The sequence below is a fragment of the Aquarana catesbeiana genome, linkage group LG08 (genome assembly GCF_042186555.1).
Source record: "Aquarana catesbeiana isolate 2022-GZ linkage group LG08, ASM4218655v1, whole genome shotgun sequence".
NCBI classification, from domain to species: Eukaryota; Metazoa; Chordata; class Amphibia; order Anura; family Ranidae; genus Aquarana; species Aquarana catesbeiana.
Genome location: NC_133331.1, coordinates 283,597,454 through 283,615,128, shown reverse-complemented (window position 1 = coordinate 283,615,128; position 17,675 = coordinate 283,597,454).

The following is a 17,675-nucleotide window of genomic DNA, read 5'->3' as shown; positions in this document are numbered from 1 at the left end:
AAAAAAAATGTTTTTTTACTTTTTTCCTGTCAGTAAATTTTATAACTAAGTTATTTTATCAGTTCACTGATGTGTACTGATTAGGCAGCACTGATGGGCACTGATAGGCTGAACTGGTGGGCATTGATGAGGTGGCACTTATGGGCACTTATTAGGTGGCACTGATGAGGAGGCACTAATATCCCACACTTATGGGCACTGATAGGTGGCACTGATATGCGGCACTGATGAGCACTGATAGGCGGCACTGATGGGCACTGTTAGGTGGCACTTATGGGCACTAATAGTCGGCACTGGTGGGCACTGATAGGCGGCATGGGTGGGCACTGATAGGCGGCATGGACAGGAGGTACTGATGGGCAAGGATGGGCATTGATGAGAGGCACTGATGAGGCAGCATGGATAGGCAGTACTGATGGGCACTGATGGGCATTGGTGGGTGGCACTGATGGGCTGGGCGACACTGATAGGCATTACTGATGGGCATTGATTGACAGCAGTGATGGGTATTGATGGGCAGCACTGATAGGCAGCACTGACTGGTATCGCTAATGGGCACTGATTGCTGAAACTGATGGGCACTGATAGCTGGCATTGGTGGGCAATGGTGGGCACTGATTTGTGACAATATTTTACAATATTGTAATCAGGGCACTGATTATCAGTGACCTGATTACATTCCTAGCTGTACCCTGTGAGGAGATGCCACTGATCGGCACTACCCATCCCTGACCATTCCAAGTATTCACCCTTTATCACCACTCTCTGAACTCGCCCTTGTAGGCAGTTTTCAATCCATGTACTCACCCTATGGTCCATGCCAATGGACCTTATTTTGTACAGTAAACATTTATGGGGAACTGTCAAATGCTTTTGCAAAATGCAGATACACCACGCCTACGGGCCTTTCTTTATCTAGATGGAAATTCACCTCATAGAAGGTTAATAGATTGGTTTGGCAAGAATGATTCTTCATGAATCCATGCTAATGATACAGTTTTTATTACTAAAATCTTGTATATAGTCCCTTATCATCCCTTCCAAGAGTTTACATACTATTAATGTTAGGCTAACTGGTCTGTAATTCCCATAGATGTATTTTGGGCCCTTTTTAAATATTGGTGCTATATTTTCTTTTCTCCAATCTGCTGGTATCATTCCAGTCAGTAGACTGTCAGTAAAAATTAGGAACAATGGTCTGGCAATTACTTGACTGAGTTCCCTAAGTACCCTCGGGTGCAAGCCATCTGGTCCCTGTGATTTATTAATGTTAAGTTTCCCAAGTCTAATTCTAATTCTGTCCTCTGTTAGCCATGAGGGTGCTTCCTGTGATGTGTCATGAGTAGGGATGAGCCGAACACCCCCCGGTTCAGTTTGCACCAGAACTTGCGAACAGACCAAAACTTTGCACGAACATTAGAACCCCATTGAAGTCCATGGGACTCGAACGTTCAAAATCAAAAGTGCTCATTTTAAAGGATAATTTGCATGGTATTGTCCTAAAAAGGGATTGGGGACCCGGGTCCTGCCCCAGGGCACATGTATCAATGCAAAAAAAAGTTTTAAAAATGGACGTTTTTTCGGGAGCAGTGATTTTAAAATAAATAAATGAATGAAATGAATAAAAGTGTAATATTCCTTTAAATTTCGTCTATAGTATGCCTGTAAAGGGGCGCATGTTTCCCGTGGTTAGAACAGTCTGACAGGAAAATTACATTTCAAAGGAAAAAAAGTCATTTAAAACTATTTGCTGCTATTAATGAATTTAAAAACTGCATGGAATTTCCCCACAGGGGAACCCCGAATCAAAAAAAAAAAAAAAAACTGGCGTGGGGGTCCCTCTAAATTCCATACCAGGCCCTTCAGGTCTAGTATGGCTATTAAGGGGAACCCCACGCCAAAGTTTTTAAAAAAATGACGTAGGGGTACCCCTCAAAATTCATACCAGATCCTTCAGGTCTGGTATGGATTTTAAGGGGAACCCCGCACCAAAATTAACCACTTCAATACGGGGCACTTAGACAACCTCCTGCCCAGACCAATTTTCAGCTTTCAGCGATGTCGCAGTTTGAATGACAATTGCGCGGTCATGCTACACTGTACCTAAACTACATTTTTATCATTTTGCTCCTACAAATAGAGCTTTCTTTTGGTGGTATTTGATCACCTCTGCGGTTTTTATTTTTTGCTAAACAAATAAAAAAAGACCGAAAATTTTGTAAGACCGAAAATAAGTACGTTTTCTCTCTCACTGATGGGCACTGATAAGGTGGCACTGACAGGCACTGATACGGCGGCACCGATGAGGTGGCACCAATGAGCGGGCACTGACGGGCACTGATGATGGACACTGATATGCGGCACTGATGGGCACTGGTAGGCGGCACTGATGGGTGGCACTGATATGCAGCACTGATGGGCACTGATAGGCGACACTGATGGGCACTGATGGGCACTGATAGGCAGCACTGATGGGCACTGATGGGCACTGATACGTGGCACTGATACGCAGCACTGATATGCGGCACTGATAGGCATCCCTGGTGGCACTGGCAGTGGTAGGCATTGGAGTGGGCACTGATTGGCAGCTGCCTGGGCACAGATTGGTATTTCCCTGGTGGTCTAGGGGGCATACCTGGTGGTCCATGTGGAGGCCATCCTGGTGGTCCTGGGCGGTTTCCCTGGTGGTCCTGGGTAGGATCCGAGGGGGGCTGTGCTGATAAACAATCAGCACAGACCCCCCCTGTCAGGAGAGCAGCCGATCGGCTCTCCTCTACTCACGTCTGCCAGAGGCGAGTGAGTAAAAGCCGATCACCGGCTCTTCCTATTTACATCGTGATCAGCCGTGATTGGACACGGCTGATCACGTGGTAAAGAGTCTCTGTCAGAGACTCTTTACCTAGATCGGTGTTGTGGGGTGTCAGACTGACACCCAGCAACAACGATCGCCGCGATGCGCGCCCCCGGGGGCGCGCAGCGGCTCGATATCCTGATCACGTCATATGACGTCCGGTCAGGAATATCAAACCACTTTGCTGCCGTCATTTTGTAATAGGGCGGGCGGCAAGTGGTTAAAAAAAGAAATTGACGTGGGGTCCCCCCAAAAATCCATACCAGACCCTTATCCGAGCACGCAACCTGGCAGGCCACAGCAAAAGAGGGGGGACGAGAGAGCGCCCCCCCTCCTGAACCGTACCAGGCCACATGCCCTCAACATTGGGAGGGTGCTTTGGGGTAGCCCCCAAAACACCTTGTCCCCATGTTGATGAGGACAAGGGCCTCATCCTCACAACCCTTGGCCGGTGGTTGTGGGGGTCTGCGGGCGGGGGCTTATCAGAATCTGGAAGCCCCCTTTAACAAGGGGACCCCCATATCCCGCCCCCCCTGTGGGAAATGGTAAGGGGGTACTTGTACCCCTACCATTTCACAAAAAAACTGTCAAAAATGTTAAAAATAACAAGAGACAGTTTTTGACAATTCCTTTATTTAAAGTCTTCTTTTTTCCATCTTCTATCTTCTTTCTTCTATCTTTCTTCGGTTTCTTCCTCCATCTTCTTCTTCCTCCGATCCTCTGCTTCTTTCTCCGGTGTTCTCGTCCGGCATCTCCTACTGCGGCATCTTCTTCTCTTCATCTTCTTCTCTTCGTCTTCTTTTCTTCATCTTCTTCTCTTCATCTTCCTTTCAGGCCGCTCCGCATCCATGATTGGATGGGAGGCTCCCGCTGTGTGACGCTTCTCTCTTCATCTTTTTCTCTTCATCTTTTTCTCTTCATCTTCTTCTCTTCATCTTCTTGTCTTCATCTTCTTGTCTTCATTTTCTTTTCTGGCCGCTCCGCATTTATGATGGCATGGTGGGAGGCTCCTGCTGTGTGATGCTTCTCCTCTTCTGACAGTTTTTAAATAATGGGGGCGGAGCCTCCCGGTGACCCCGCCCCCCTCTGATGCACGGGAACTTGACGGGGACTTCCCCATCATGGGGAATGCCACAGGGAAGTCCCCGTCAAGTCCCCGTGCGTCAGAGGGGGCAGGGTCACCGGGTGGCCCCGCCCTCCGCTATTTAAGAACATTCAGAAGACGAGAAGCGTCACACAGTGGGAGCCTCCCTCCATGCCATCATGGTTGTGGAGCGGCCCGAAAAGAAGATGAAGACAAGAAGATGAAGACAAGAATTTGAAAAGAAGAAGGTAAAGAGAAAAAGATGAAGAGAGAAGCGTCACACAGCGGGAGCCTCCCATCCAATCATGGATGCGGAGCGGCCCGATAAGAAGATGAAGAGAAGAAGATGAAGATAAGAAGAAGAAGAGAAGAAGATGAAGAGAAGAAGAACACTGGAGAAAGAAGCAGAGGATCGGAGGAAGAAGAAGATGGAGGAAAAAATGAAGGAAGATAGAAGATGGAAAAAAGAAGACTTTAAATAAAGGAATTGTCAAAAACTGTCTCTTGTCATTTTTAACATTTTTGACAGTTTTTTTGTGAAATGGTAGGGGTACCCTTGCCATTTCACACAGGGGGGGGCAGGATTTGGGGGTCCCCTTGTTAAAGGGGGTATCCACATTCCGATAAGCCCCCTGCCCGAAGACCCCCACAACCACTGGCCAAGGGTTGTGGGGATGAGGCCCTTGTCCTCATCAACATGGGGACAAGGTGTTTTGGGGGGCTACCCCAAAGCATTCTCCCAATGTTGAGGGCATGTGGCCTGGTACGGATCAGGAGGGGGGCACTCTCTTGTCCCCTCTCTTTTCCTGCAGCCTGCCAGGCTGCGTGCTTGGATAAGGGTCTGGCATGGATTTTTGGGGGGCCCCACACCATTTTTTTTTAATTTTGGCGCGGGGTTCCCCTTAAAATCCATACCAGACCTGAAGGTTCTGGTATAGAATTTGAGGGGGACCCCCAAGCCATTTTTTTTAAATCTATTTTTTTTTTAAATTTGGTTTGTGGTTCCCCTTAATATTCATACCAGACCCAAAGGGCCTGGTAATGGACTGTTGGGGAATCCCATGCCGTTTTGAAAGGAATATTTCACTTTTATTGTTTCACTTTAAGCATTATGAAAATTACTGCTTCCGATACATGTTCCCTGGGGCAGAACACCCCTAATTGTCCACTATTCATCGAACAGGCGAACACCTAATGTTCGAGTCGAACTTATGTTCGACTCAAACATCGGGCTCATCCCTACTCCAGACCCTGATAAATCTGCAAACCATCCCCTCCACTCAGATACAACACTCTGGAGCCCTGCATTAGTGCAAACCCTGTGTCATGTTTCCCTATAATAACACAGTGGCAGGACTAAGCACTGTCACAATACATACATGCATGCAGTAAATATTTTTTTAAATTTTCACAATTCTAATATTTAGCACTATTAAAGTAGTTACAAAGCCACTTGTTATGTCTCTACAATCCCCTCTGTTAGATAAGATGTGCTCCACTGAATGTTCTTTATTAAAAAAAAGCTGAATTATACCTTATATCAGAGCATTTCCCATTGCGCATGTGACTCCTCGGCTCTCTCCTCTCCACGTCTGACAGATACAGTGGGAGGGGCCAAGAACTCCCACTTACGTTGGCTAAAAAGAGGGGAGGAGAGGAGGAGAGAGCCTAGGAGTCACGTGAGTGCCGGTGTTCTGCCGAGAAAGTTCCGCTCGGCGGATTAGTTCCCCCCTCTACTGCGCATGCGCAGTAGAAGCCGGCGGAAATAGCCGAAGCGGAACAGCTGAAAATCAGCTGTACACGGCGCCTGTAAGAGGGCCCCTTGCGGGCTCGCTTCGCTCGCCACGCTTCGGACACGGCCTCGCTGCGCTCGGCACTTTTAGATTCCCCCTCTAGGTCCACTTGGATAGTGGGGAAGGAACCTGGACCCAGAGCGCAGGCGCCGTGTACAGCTGATTGAAGCGTTTGAGCTTCGGCTATCTCCGGCGGCCGACAGTAGTACGTACTGCGCAGGCGCTGCGCCTGCGCAGTACAGGGGGGAACCTATCCGCCGAAGGAACTTATTCGGCAAGACACCGGGAGAAACTCTGAAGTAAGGTAGATATGGGTCTTTTTTTAATAAAGGACTGTCACAGAACGTCCCACACTCCGCTTGAGTGCTTCCGTCATATACCACTTCCTCCCAGTCTATATACAGATATCAGATATCCCAACCTCTCTGAGCACAAAACAAGGTGACACTTGCTTGTTGCTACCAAGAACTCACTTTATTCAGAAACAAAATTACAAGACTTTATATGCCGTTGGAACCTCCTCTAACAATACAACTGTAACTTAATTAACATGACCTAATTATCTAATCCTTTATACAGCCTAGGTGACTGAGACATGACCTTTCGCCCAGACTTGTGGTCACCGAGCTTCACACAGTTATATCAACACAATAGCTGGAGCTAATTGCAATTAACAATACAAACAAAACCTAATTAACATGAGCTCCAATAGGAGTCGTCCCGTCTCCTACATTGTATAGAGGACAATGTGATCAGCTCATTCAATTAACATACATCCTGGGAGATATTGTGGACAAATATTACTGTCCCATTTTAAGTAGTCCAAGATATATTTTCTCACTCACCCTGTGCCAGGATGGCACAGGGTGCCTTAGACATAAGATGTATTCTGAGTTCCACGGGCCCCCCCGTCACATCTCTCCCCTTTCGGCAGAAGACTAACACAGGAGGAGACCCCAGACGGGTTGACTCCGAAGTTAGTAAACAGCTCCAGTCCTCTACTGCCTGTACCCACACAGTACCCCAAATAAATTGTTCCAAACAAAGCATTACTCACCCAGCCATCCTCTGCCTCTCTCAGAGAACATATCTGCCGCTGGGGAGAGGCCTGGACTGGCCCTTCTCCCTGGAATCCTTTCTGCCACTGGAGAGAAGACAGGGTGTCTGGGCTCACTCTGTCATGCTGTTGGGGATCTGGGCCCACTGCCCAGCATCCCTGGGGTATACAGGTGGAGACTGAAGTCCCATCCACCTTCACAGGAAATCCATCCTCTGTTAGTTGAGGGCAGAGTCCAGCAGTCCTCGGCCCTGTTGCCAGCCCTTCTGCTGGAAACCCCACACCATCTGTTCCGGCTAACTGTTGGAGAGGGAGGCTGACTGCCCCGCCTCCCTGGAACTCTGTAGTTGTTGCCGGTGCTGGGCAGAGGTTGGTAGCACTCTGCCCTGTTGCCAGCACTTTGGCTGGGGACTCCACATCCTCCGCTCCGGCTAACCATTGGGGCAGGAGGCTGGCTTCCTCCACTCCCAAACTGTGTAGCTGCCATTGGGGAGGTGAGCCGGCTGCTTCCTTTTCCATTCCCTCATCTGGCTGCTGGGACGACATGTCAATGGTACTGTCTCCCAGGTACACTGATCTTTGCTGGGGAGGAAAGCCCGCTTCCTCCACCCTGGCCAACTGTTGGGGAGGGACAACACGCACCTCCTCTCCCTTCTCCCCCTGTATCTGCTGCTGAGAAGTGATTGCCATCTTCTCACCCTGAGCCTCCACAATTGCTGCAGGTGTGGGGCAGAGGTCTTGGACCTTCTGTCCGGTTGCCAGCACTTCTGCTGGGGGTTTGCCAGGTGGTTCCTCCTCTACAGAAACGTCTATGAAATCCCCAGTCTCTGGAATTGGTAAAAGTGTGGGACAGAGGTCTTGGACCCTCTGTTCAGTTACCAGATCTTCAGCTGGAGAAGTTTGTTTTAACTCCATAGATGCTGCTGGCAGAAAATCACATGTCCCTGTCAGTGTTGTGGGAGAAAGGCCGACTACCTCTTCTCTCAAGAAGGCCGAAGGCACTGTTGGTGCTGGGCAGAACACAATGAACTTTGGCCCTGATAGCAGCTCTTCTGCTGGAGGCTCATCAGGTTGTTCTTCCTCAGCAGAAAAGTCTATCAAATCCCATGTCTCTGCAACTGATGTCTGGGGATAGAGGTTCATCATCTCCTGTCCATGGAACCCAGAAGATGCTATCATTTCTGGGCAGAGGTTAGCAGAGCTCTGCCCTGTTGTCAGCACTTCAGGTTTGGGGACGGCAATCTCCGGATTTTCCACTGCTGATTCTCTGGCATGCTGCTGAACTTGTTCTAGCAGTTTCCTGTATGCCCTTTCCAGATGCTGTTCCTTCCTTAGCAAATGGTCCAGATCAGGTTTGAGCTCTGAGACCCCTGCAAGACCGAGCATAGACTCTCTATAGTCTCTCAGGTCCTCAAGGTCAGGTTCCCCTTCATCGCCAAACATAAAAAGATCTGTAAGGCTCTCCCACAGCAATCCAGGGCCGCCAAAGTCATATCCCTCCGGAGAGCATTCTGTTGTCTCCCCTAAATATCCCTCCTCTGCGTGCCATTGCAGAGCCCGATAACGATTGTCCAGCTCTATCTCCTGCTGGACCAACCTGTCCAACTCAGTCACCCATTGCTCCTGGGGCTGCTCTCCCAGGAATGCCATCCGCAATGCCCATTGGTCACTGGCCCGTTGCTCTTGGGTTGGAAAGCACTTGCCCTGTTTTATACCAGCGAGACGGAGGGCTCCAATCCAGAGCTCCACCCGAATTTGCTGCCTAAGCTCCAGGTATTCATCCTCAGACACAGTCCTAGTGTATGTTGAAAGGATGATCCGCAGCAGCCCTGGGAACTCTGATGCCAGGTCCATATCTCCGCTGGGGTGACTGAAGTCTGCTATGCTGATCTTGGATCCAGTTGGAGGTTTGGATGTCCCAGACTTCAGGAAGCTTTCCCGCTGCTTGCCACCAATGTCACGGAACGTCCCACACTCCGCTTGAGTGCTTCCGTCATATACCACTTCCTCCCAGTCTGTATACAGATATCAGATATCCCAACCTCTCTGAGCACAAAACAAGGCGACACTTGCTTGTTGCTACCAAGAACTCACTTTATTCAGAACCAAAATTACAAGACTTTATATGCCGTTGGAACCTCCTCTAACAATACAACTGTAACTTAATTAACATGACCTAATTATCTAATCCTTTATACAGCCTAGGTGACTGAGACATGACCTTTCGCCCAGACTTGTGGTCACCGAGCTTCACACAGTTATATCAACACAATAGCTGGAGCTAATTACAATTAACAATACAAACAAAACCTAATTAACATGAGCTCCAATAGGAGTCGTCTTGTCTCCTACATTGTATAGAGGACAATGTGATCAGCTCATTCAATTAACATACATCCTGGGAGATATTGTGGACAAATATTACTGTCCCATTTTAAGTAGTCCAAGATATATTTTCTCACTCACCCTGTGCCAGGATGGCACAGGGTGCCTTAGACATAAGATGTATTCTGAGTTCCACGGGCCCCCCCGTCACAAGGACATACAGTGGGGCACATGTTATTATCTAACAGAGGATTGTAGAGACATAACACTATTATTTTAAGAGCAGGAGGGGAGGATCATGGAGTGGATGGAGCTGACAGGCAGGAGGGGGGGGGTTGGGGGAGAGAGGAGACACAGCAGATGATGGAGGCACATAAACTAACCATGGTGTCAGCAGCCATGATAAGATGTGGTCAGTTTACAAGGGGGAGGGCAGAAACTGGCAGGATCAGCCAGGTTTTTTTTAGGTGATACAGGGGGCCAAATGACAAGCACTGTGCTGTATAACATGTTTTAAAGGAACAGGATCAATTTTTTTTTTTTTAGGGTTACAAACATTTTAAATCTTAGGCATCTATTTATAAATATTTTCACCCAAGATTCAAAAAACATTTGAAAATGTGTAAATCTTGGGTAAAAATGTTTACGTATTCGTGCTCCCATTAGACTCAGACTGGCTAAAGACACGCACACCAGCAACCCGATCAAGGTACTTTCAGAGTTCCGTAAACGATTGGCGAAACTATATGAAGCAAAGGCTACATTTCCTTTGCATCAGGCAGAGAAGCTTTTTCAGGATATGCCAATCCCGACACTGTCAGACACCAGTCATGAGTCTATGGAAAACACGATCACAGTTGAGGAGGTTCTCTCAGCCATCAAGACTCTAATGCCCCGTACACACGGTCGGATTTTCCAATGGAAAATGTCCGATCGGAGCGTGTTGTCGGAAATTCCGACCGTGTGTGGGCTCCATCGGACATTTTCCATCGGATTTTCCAACACACAAAGTTTGACAGCAGGATATAAAATTTTCAGACAACAAAATCCGTTGTCGGAAATTCCGATCGTGTGTACACAAATCCAACGGACAAAGTGCCACGCGTGCTCAGAATAAATAAAGAGATGAAAGCTATTGGCTACTGCCCCGTTTATAGTCCCGACGTACGTGTTTTACGTCACCGCGTTCAGAATGATCGGATTTTCCGACAACTTTGTGTGACCGTGTGTATGCAAGACAAGTTTGAGCCAGCATCCTTCGGAAAAAATCCTAGGATTTTGTTGTCGGAATGTCCGAACAAAGTCCGACCGTGTGTACGGGGCATTAAACCTCCCAAACGTCCGGGGCTGGACTGCCTCCCCAGTTTATATTATAAAAAATTTGCAACCGAATTAGCCCTTCTTCTCACTAATTCTTTTAATGCATTGCTCGGGCAGCACTCCTTTGGTCAAGACACATTGACAGCGCTCATATCTATGATCCCGAAGCCAAATACTGACAATACACTATGGTCTAACTACAGGCCAATATCCCTTTTAAATGTGGATATTAAGATCCTAGCCAAAATTTTAGCTTTGCGTCTCAATCCGATTATTGGAGGATTGATTCATAAAGATCAAGTAGGTTTTATACCTAAACGGCAAGCCAGTGGTAACATTCAACGTATTGTCCTTTTACAACATTTGGCCCGTTCTCACAAAATACCGATGTATCTCCTTTCTCTTGACATAAGGAAGGCTTTTGACACTGTTTCCTGGCCTTACCTGTTATACATCCTCCAACGATGGGGTTTCGGCCCGCATTTTCTAGGCTGGATCAGTGCCTTACATACCCGCCCACAAGCATATGTACAATACTCTGGGTTTCATTCAGAACCTTTCCCCATTTCACGAGGAACGAGACAAGGCTGTCCCCTATCCCCCTACTTTTTGCTCTCGTGATTGAACCCCTTGCAGCCCTGATCAGAGCAAACCCTGATATCCGAGGCTTAGAGGTAGCTTCAACCACTCATAAACTGTGTCTCTTTGCTGACGACGCATTGTTATTTGTTACATCACCTCACACTACCCTACCTAACCTCCTGAATACATTAGATAAGTTTGCTTTGGTTTCCGGGTTGGAAGTTAACCAAACTAAATTCAAAGCCCTCAATGTGTCTCTGCCACAGACTGAGCTCGAGCAGCTCCAAAAAATTTTTCCATTTCACTGGTCCCCATCATCAATACCCTATTTGGGAATTAAAACTGACTAGTGATCTGTCTAGCCTGTTTCACTCTAATTATCTCTCAATGTTATCCCAAATATCCTCGCTACTTAACTCTTGCCAACCCTTATGTGTTTCCTGGCTCGGACGTGTTGCGGCAGTGAAAATGTCTTTACTGCCAAAACTGCTGTACCTGTATAGAGTCCTTCCGGTTGCGATCCCCCCTATTACCATCGGGTCATACAAAATCGAGTCTTTAAATATATCTGGAGTTGCTAGACCGGTTTTACTCCTTAACAAACTTAGTGGAGGTCTGGGCATACCTAACTTTCTACAATACTACCATGCGGCCCAACTGGCTCAGACCATATTGTATCACTCTAAAACCGAAACACCTCTCTGGGTTAGCCTTGAAGCTATAGATCTTCATTCAGTTGCTGTAACTAACTTGCTGTGGCTGCCCCCCGCGGCGCATGGCCCTATCATAAACCCTATAACACTACACACCCTTAAACTCTGGGACAAGTTGAGGAGCCCCTTCAAATTGATCTCCCCACACTCCACGCTCCTATCCTTTCTGGGTCACCCTCTTTTCTACCCTGCATACACCGAACCAACCTCATTCCAAGCCTGGATCCGGGTGGGTCTGACTTGCATTTGTGACTTAGTTAGCGGAGATACCGTAAAATTATACTCAACCATTCAAGCGCAAGCACAATTGCCGCACAAAGAGTGCTTTCGATACCTCCAAATTGCGCACTTTGTCCAAACTACCATCAAATCTTGTTCTGGACTAGATAATCGAACTGAATTTGAGAGCATGTGCGACTCAGACCCACATGCTCCAGGTATTATCTCTCGCCTTTTTACCCATCTCACATCCCCCCCTCTACACTCCCCACCTATGCTCAACGATGGTCCAAATATTTAGCAATTGATTTAGAAACGGAAGACTGGACGACTATTTGAACCAACGCTAAAAACTTGTCTCAAAATGTTGTAGCCTCAGAAGCCAACTATAAAGTGCTAATGCGATGGTATCGGGTCCCAACCAGAATCACTAAATTTCTGCCTGAATATCCCCCAAATTGTTTTACTGATAGAGGCACGCACATATGGTGGACATGTCCGCTTGTGCAATGTTTCTGGGCTCCACTCTCCACCAAGTTACTCTAGACCCGAACCCTACTATAGCCCTACTTAATTTTATTCCACAAGACTACACCAGATCGCAATTATGTCTCCTCCTTCAACTATTCACCGCAGCCAAGCAAACAATTGCCAAGGCCTGGAAGACACCCACACTCAGTATAGCTGAACGGAAAAACAGGGTCACCCAGGCAATGATACACAGCAAGATTGAAGCGACAATCCTGGATAAGGTCCCCCAGCACTTTAAAATCTGGCAACCTTGGATAGAGCACTTTTTGCCCCCTGATATAGACAAGCACCTCTTAGAACCCTGAGACCATTGTAAATATTAGCGACGGTTTTGCTGTTGCACCTGGGCCCGTGTGGTCCGACCGACCAGTACCCTCCCCTTTCTGACTGTTCCTCTTTTCTTCCTTTCTCCTCATCTCTACCCTGCTCTCCTTCCCCTTCCTCTATCCCCCCTTTTCTACTTTAGATAACCATTGGTATTGTACTCTGTCTTTGGAGATGGTCATGGTTGTTTTTGTGTCCGACTCCTTAGGAATTGTCTCCAGAAGCCCCCTACTGTTAAGTTAGGGACATTACTCCTTCTTAATGTTAGCATTATCGGCTTGTACTGGATTTTGTGCTCTCCGACAGAGTACCCATTCATTGAAACCTTACATGTATTTAACCACCGTTATATTGTTTTGTTGAGATCTACTCTGTTTTATGTACTCGCCTTATCTTGCATTGAAATGCTTGTAACAGATACTTGTTAATTACCAATAAAAATATTTGAAAAGGAAAAATGTTTACGTATTAACCTCTTAAAAGAGATTTTTTTTTTGAGAATCATACTTACTTCTGTGGATGCAGCATTGGTCTGATGCTGCATTTGTCTCCTGGCGCCTCTACACTGAGAACCGAGCGATCGAACACCACTGATCGCTCGTTTTTCAGAGATCCCAGAGCAGAGAGCTTCAGACTGTCAGTCACAGCTCTCTGCCCTGCCCCCTCCTTGCTCAGGCTCTAGCCGAGAGGCTGAGACGGGTGTCATTCTAGGCACCTGGCAGATCCAGACTTTATTGTCGTGATGTAGCTGTGCCTGGACTGAAATAGGGGATGTCAGCAGAGAGTGGACTTCAGCCAGCTCTCTGCTAAAAACGTGTCACAGGAGTGCAAAACACATTGGACTCCCGTGATCCCTAGGAGGAGTACAGCCAAACGAGCTTTGGCTATACTTCTCCTTTAATGTGCTTTGCTTTTTTCTTTAATTATGAGCTTTAATTTTTAAATTGTTGCATGTGTATTTGGGTTTATACCCCTAAAATGATCAGTTAATGCAGACAAAGACTAGTGAGATACTAAGGACAGAGTGTATAGCTGCAAAATAAGAATTAAAAGTAAATTCCCTGCACTGCTGCCCTTTTCTTTCCAGATAATTACTTTCCATAGGACTGCTCACTAATAGTGCGCTGGCTGCAGTGGCAATACTGGCAGCTATTCTATTACCTTTCATTGATTAAGATTGATTAAGATGTACTGTATGTCAGTGGCAAGTCATCCATTAGGAATGCACGGGCGCCGTGCATCCCTAATGGATCTACATTAGGGATCTACATACAGGGCACCGGACTATGGATTACAATGGCGGGGGTGTGTCTTTCTGAAGCATGTGATTAGAGCCAGAGGCTGTAATAGTCTTCAAAAAAAAGGTGGGCTCGGGGCGCAGAACACTGAGCCCCAATTACCTCCAGTTGTGTGAGAATAGAGAATGAATATTTGCATTTCTCACACTGATTCTTCTCCCAGCCAATCAGAAAATGGGTCGTGAGACCGGTTTTCCAATTGGCTGAAGGGAGAAGCGATGCTATTGGCCAAGGGGAGGAGAAGAAGGGAGGAGATGTGCCTCCTTACCTCTGTCCTGCTCATACCCTCCTCGAGCCAGGGGCTGCTGGATGACTGAGTCGGATGGTGAGCCATCCCTGGAGTGGCGGCTGGTGTGTCCATCGGTCCTCTCTTGCTTCTTCCCCAGCCGCCACTCCAGGGATGGCTCACCATCTGGCTCAGCCATCCAGCACTCCCTGGCTCGAGGAGGGGATGAACAGGACAGAAGTAAGGAGGCTGTCCATCTTCTGCAGCTGCGGCAGTGGCAGGGGGTCTATATGGTGTTCCCGGTGTTCATCTTCCACCGGGGGAGGCGGGTGGAATTTGTTCCCAGGTGTTCATCTCCCACCAGGGGGGTGGGTGGGTGGATGATGTTCCCTGTTTTAGTCTCCCACCGGGGGGTGGCTTTGGTTTGCCGCCCCCAATTATCGTGCACTAGCCGCCAATGCTGTATGTGAAGATCGGTGCTGCCAGATACCACTGAGTTTTCAAGTGGAGCTTACATAAAAAAAATTGCTGTGGGCCATTATGGCCTGTAGTCCCTCACTGATGGCCTGCCTCAACAACCTGCTCAAACTGCATCCAATCAGGCAGTCTCTTTACCTACGTAGCTTGTAGATTTTAAGACATTACATACTGTAATCAAATTGTAATAGGTATGGTCAACCTTAGAAACATGGTGGCCTCACAAGGCTGAAATGTAAAGATGTAAATGGTAGTTCTGTACCTTTGCTCAATCCCTTATATTTGCAAAACCAACTTGTTCCACAATCCAACACCCCTATCCTCCTTATAAAAGAAAACCAGTAAAATAAAAACCAACAACTTGATAACTGTAGTAGACGGCTTTTCCCATCAGTATTGTCATATGGACCTATTTTTTTCAAGTGTTTTAAGGTTAACGAAGGTGAATTTGTAGGAATTTATATTTATCAAAATTTTTTTTAGGCTTTGATTATGAGTCAACACACATGGCTTTAAGCAAATAATTGGACAAATAAAAGCATCATATTATGTGTCAGACTGAAATCACATGTGGCTTTAAGAAAGCCATGACTTCAGATACAAATAATAGGTGAGAATACTAAACAAAACCAGTGTAACTTTTAACCCCTTAGTGAAAGAGAGTCAAACAAATCTTAAAGCCTGAAAGCTATTTTGCTACTTTGACATGTGTTAGTAAAACTGTATATCATTGCAACTACTTTGTGTATCCTGGTGTATTATCTCTTGTTTTTTTAGGACAAATTGAGCTTTCTTTTAGTGGTAATGGACATCAACAGATTTTATTATCATTTCTTGCTGATACCATAACTTACCACCAAATAACAGCCCCAAATAAATTCTCAAGCTCTTTATGATTGTGGCTATACCACATATGTGCTTGTTTATGTCCAGAATTGATGGTGCACATTTTTTTTTTTATTCTATCGAAAACACACTGACATTGATATGAATTTAAACATTTATAATACCAAAAAAGTATTACTTGATTGTGAAAGCACCTCTCTCTTTTTTTGTTATTATCATTTATGGAAGGTGACATTTTTCATACTTAAAAGGGGCAGCTTCACATATTGTATGTATGGGGTTTAAGGGAAGACACCTTTGAGTATATGATTCATTTTAAAAAATGCTTAAAGAAATTACAAAATATACTGACCTGTCCTTTGACCCTGACTTTGACTTTTAACCCTTACCTTGACCCTAACATTAACCCTAGCACTGGCCTAGATCAAACTCCTGTTCTAGCTATTTTTCTTTCTTTATTTTTTTTATTATTTATTTTTACACACTTTTGTTTATGTACATTATTCTCTCCTGCAGGAGAAAAAGATACAATGTATCTTTGTCATCATTCAGAAAAGAAAGGAAAAAAAAAGAGATGCACATGAACTGATCATTGTAATAGCCAATTAGAGGCTAGGCTATCACAGTGATCAGGTGACCAGGTACCAGGTGTTAAGGGTTTTGAACATTACATTAGTACGAACATTAGTACGAGAGCCAATGAGAGCCCAGTCTCTATGCTGGGAGCGCGCCATGCTCCCAACAGAAAGACAGCTACACAGATATGCAGCCCCATGGATAAAGACCTAAAGACCTAATTGAGGGAGGCTGCATATCGGCGAACTGTCAGATGGAAGGAGTTAACCACTTGCCCACTGGGCACTTAAACACCCTTCCTAAGCAGACCAACTTTCAACTTTCAGTGCAGTTACACTTTGAATGACAATTACTCAGTCACGCAACATTGTACCCATATGAAATGGTTTTCCTTTTTTCACAAAAATAAAACTTTCTTTTGGTGGTATTTAATCACCACTGGCTTTTTTTTTTTTTTTTGCACTATAAATGAAAAAAGACTGCAAATTTTGTAAAAAAATAAAATTTTCTTAGTTTTGGTTAAAACAATTTGCAAATTAGTAATTTTTCTTCATAAATTTTGGCCAAAATTTATACTGCTACTAGGGATGAGCCAAACACCCCCCCTGTTCAGTTCGCACCAGAACTTGCGAACAGGCAAAACATTTGTTTGAACACGCGAAAACCGTTAAAGTCTATGGGACACGAACATGAATAATCAAAAGTGCTAATTTTAAAGGCTTTTATGCAAGGTATTGTCATAAAAAGAGTTTGGAGACCTGGGTCCTGCCCCAGGGGACATGGATCAATGCAAAAAAAAGTTTTAAAAACGGCCGTTTTTTCGGGAGCAGTAATTTTAATAATGCTTAAAGTGAAACAATAAAAGTGTAATATTCCTTTAAATTTCGTACCTGGGGGGGTGTCTATAGTATGCCTGTAAAGGGGCGCATGTTTCCTGTGTTTAGAACAGTCTGACAGCAAAATGACATTTCAAAGGAAAAAAAGTCATTTAAAACTACTCGCGGCTATTAATGAATTGCCGGTCCGACAATACACATAAAAGTTCATTGATAAAAACGGCATGGGAATTCCCCACAGGGGAAACCCGAACCAAGGCCCTTCAGGTCTGTTATGGATATTAAGGGGAACCCCGGCCAAAATAAAAAAAAATGGCGTGGTGTCCCCCTCAAAATCTATGCCAGACCCTTATCCGATCACGCAACCTGGCAGGCCGCTGGAAAAGAGGGGGGCAAGAGAGTGCCCCCCCTCCTGAACCATACCAGGCCACATGCCCTCAACATAAGGAGGGTGCTTTGGAGTAGACCCCAAAACACCTTGTCCCCATGTTGATGGGGACAAGGGCCTCATCCCCACAACCCTTGCCTGGTGGTTCTTCTTTTTTTTTTTTTTAATCAGAAAGGTTTTTATTTTGCATAAAGAAACAAATACAGGTAGCATACAGGTACTCGTATAT